Below are 3,850 nucleotides of genomic sequence, written 5' to 3'. Positions count from 1 at the left end.
CGATGAAGTCTTTTGCTACACAAAATCAAAATGAATTTAGTGAAAAAAATTTCTCCGAAAGAAAATAAAATTTAAGCAGCTCGGCAATGCAAAAAATAATGTAAAATAATTAGGAAAGAAGAGGGGGAAAAAAGAGAGCAAACAAATTTCATGTTTCTCTTGACCACCCTGTTACTGCTTCACACTTTTTTTTTCCTTCTTGAATTCCTTTGTGTGCGTGTCTTGGGTTAGAAAAAAAATGTAGAAAGAGAGAAACAAGAAAAAGAGAGGGGAGAGATGGCAGTTTTAATTGGAGAGCAAATACATGCTCCCTGGACAAGAGGCCATGTGAGCCCATGTGTGCGTGTGTGTTGAAATAGAAAGAAATGTAGAGAGAGGGAAAAAAGAGGGGATGTAAAATAGGCAAGTACATGGCCTATGGATATAGAGTCCATGTGGGACCATGTGAAAGGGAAGAGATGCCATGTGAGAGAGAAAAAACTCGTATGAAAAAATGACGTTGCTCGACGAAGGGACGTCGTTTGGTTTCTCCTTTAGTATAGAGTTTAATACTATGGCTATGTTTGGTTAGAGGATATCCCCCTTGTCAGAGATTTTCCTTTTTATACCCCAAACACCACTCAAAATGTGATATTTTTTTTGCTCCTGGCTTAACGGACTTCCTCCCCATTTCTATTATGTCCTTTATCTCTTTTATAATTTATTTTAATTAACTTCAAATAAAACAAATGAATATTCAAATTGTGTATTACTAAGTTACTTTTTCCAAGAAAAATTTGTGAAATAATCTGCTATTCTACATTTAAAGTTATAGAATTGAGCTAGAATAATTTTAGAAGCACCAACCCCTGGGTGCTTCTAGGTTTCTAGCCCTTGGATCTACTCATTGATTACTAATAATCATTGGATTAAATACCATTCCACCTACCGCAGGCAAAAATTTTATGGACATCATGTCCAAATTTTTTTTTTTTTTGAGAATACTCTTGATGGGCGCCGCGTGGCACCCGAGCCACGCGGGCCACCGTCCCGCTNTTTTTTTGGTGCACCCGGTGTACTATTTTTACTTTAAAATTTTAATTTTAATTTTAATTTAATATAATAAATATTTATTTTATTATATTTAAAAAATATATGTAAAAAATAATTTTAAATCTTTAAATTCTAAATTATTTTTTATATATTTTTATAAAATATCATAATATATATAAAATTAAATTATAATGAAAAAATAAAAAATAAAATTTTAAAACAAAACTAGTGCACCGGGTGCACCAAAAAAAATCCAACTGCTCTCCCTGTTGGGAGAGCAACGGGACCGATGGGCCCGCGTGGCTCGGGTGTCACGCGGCGCCCATCCAGAGTGTCCTCAAAAAATTTTTTTTGGACATGATGTCCATAAAATTTTTACCCACCTACCACCACCTACCACCATCATCCCAACCTTACATCTCTCCATCCAATGACTAAAAACTCAAAAGCACTACCCTCTTAGTGCTTTTGAGAGTATTCTAGCTTAACTCTAAAGTTATATATTTATATTTGATTTTAATTAGTTGTTAAATTATAAAATTGAAAGAGAAAAATTGTTATTTTGTTTAACTTTTATCAATTCAATACTTTATTCCACTATAAACATCCAAACACTATAAAGAATATACACTAAAATCAAATAAACAATATTCAAACATAATTAAAAATTTGCATAAATAATCCACTATTTTTTAGCTTTTGCAAAAGTAGACCGCCTTTTTAGATTTTGTATATTCAGACTGTATTTTCAGAAAACTGACCAAATACCTTTGTTCCCTTTTCTCTCTCATCTTTTTTTTTTTTTTTTTTTTTTTTTTTTTTTTTTTTTTTTCTCTCGTTCTTTTTTTTCTCTCTCCCTAGAGGGTGGCGGAGGCGGAGGTAAGGGCGGCCCGCCTTGTCTCTGTCCGGCGCACCCTCACCCTCACCCTCGCCCGCGCACCCCCTGCCTTCTTTGCCTTCGATCACGCTAAGGCCGCGCTGCGACCTTTTTTTTTTTTTTTTTCTCTCCAACCCTCCTTTATTGCATCCCCAGCTCTTTACGATAGTAAAGAGGGTAAAGCCGCATCCTCGTCCTTTCCTTTTTTTTGCACTTTTGTTTTTTAAAACAGTGTAATGTTCCTCTGAAATAGTGTAATTTCATCATCTTATTCTTTTTTATTTGATTCTTTATTTTTCTTGTAACTTCTTTTCACCCTCTCCGACCCTCATTGTCTCCTCTACCGCACGTCGATCCTCAGCGACGGTAACGAGGGGAGTGTCACATTCTCTTCCTCCATCTCCTCTACTGCCAGCGCCGGCGGCCCTCGGCGACGGTAACGAGGGTGGCACCGCCTCCTCCACTTTTGCCTCCGTCGGCGCCGGAGAAGGAGAAGGATAACTCAAAATGGCCCCGGATGAGAGACTAAGGTGATGAAGTCATTGTTGAGGAGGTGCTCGCCGCCCGTGAGGGTGAGAAAAAAAAGACGTGCCCATCTTTAAGGATCGAACAAAGATGTAGATGGTAAAAATAAGAATAAAAAGTAAAAAAAATATATAATTTTTTTTTGAGAGAGAAAATTATATATCATTTTTGGGTAGCAGTAATGATATATAATGATCATTCTTATCTAGGTCCGATTCGAGTTTCTCTTTTTCCTTCTCTGGCGCTTGCGGAGGAGGTGGCGCCGCCCTCGTTATTGTCGACGAGGGTCGATGGCGCCGACGGCGGAGGAGATAGAGGAAGAGAATGTGGGATTGCCTTCGTTACCATTGCTAAGGGCCGCCAAGGCGGTGGAGGAGACGATGAAGGTCGGATAGGGTGAAAAGAAGTTATAAGAAAAATAAAGAATCAGATAGAAAAGAAGAAGATGATAAAGTTACATTATTTCAGAGGAACGTTGCACAGTTTTAAAGAAAACTTAAATTATTTGAGAGAAAAATTAAGCTCTTTTGAATAAAAATTGCATTATTTCTCCTCTTTCTCCTCCTCCTTCTTCATTATTTTTGTGTGGATGAGAAGAAATAGTATAATTTTTACCTAAAGAGTGCAAGTTTCATTCAAAGAGTGCAAGTTTCATTTAGAAAAGTGTAATTTTTAACATTCCTCTCAAACAGTGCATCTTTATCATCTTCTTCTTTTCTCTCTGATTCTTTATTTTTCTTATAGAAAAAAAAATATTTTTTATATTTTATTGTTTATTCCTTTTATTTTCTTTATTTTTTATATTTTTTTTGGTTTCGCTTTCACCCGCGCTCACTCCGGAGCCCTCCTTCTCCGGCACCGGTGTCGGTACCTGCGCCGGCGAAGGCGGAGTAAGAGAACGCGGTGCTGTCTTCGTTACCGTCGTAGAGGGTCGCAGAGACGGTGGTGGGGGATCGAAGAGAAAAAAAAAAAAAAGAACAAGAGAAAAAAGAAGAGGAGGAGGATGCGGCTTTACCCTCTTTATTGTCGTAAAAAGTCGAGGAGGCGATGGATGAGGGTCAGAGAGAAAAAAAAAAAGAGGGTCGCGGTGAGACCTCGGCAGAATCGGAGGCGAGGAAGGCAGGTGGTGCATAGGCGAGGGTGCGCCGTACAGAGACGAGGCAAGGTAGGCCGCCTCTGCCTCCGCTTCCGCCGCCCTCTGGGGAGAGAGAAAAAAAGAACGAAAAAAAAAGAGAGAGAAAAGGGAACACTGGTATTTCTGGTTCGAATTTACAAAATCTAAAAAGACAGCCTACTTTTGTAACAAATCAAAACTAATAAATTTGTTATGTAAATTAGCCTAGTTTTCAAACAAAAGCTTCTAAACTATTAGATCAAATATTATAAGATTTAGGGAAAACTTCAAAAAACCCTCCT

This window comes from Ananas comosus, linkage group 1 (genome assembly GCF_001540865.1).
Source record: "Ananas comosus cultivar F153 linkage group 1, ASM154086v1, whole genome shotgun sequence".
Taxonomy (NCBI): domain Eukaryota; kingdom Viridiplantae; phylum Streptophyta; class Magnoliopsida; order Poales; family Bromeliaceae; genus Ananas; species Ananas comosus.
This window is presented reverse-complemented; position numbering follows the sequence as displayed.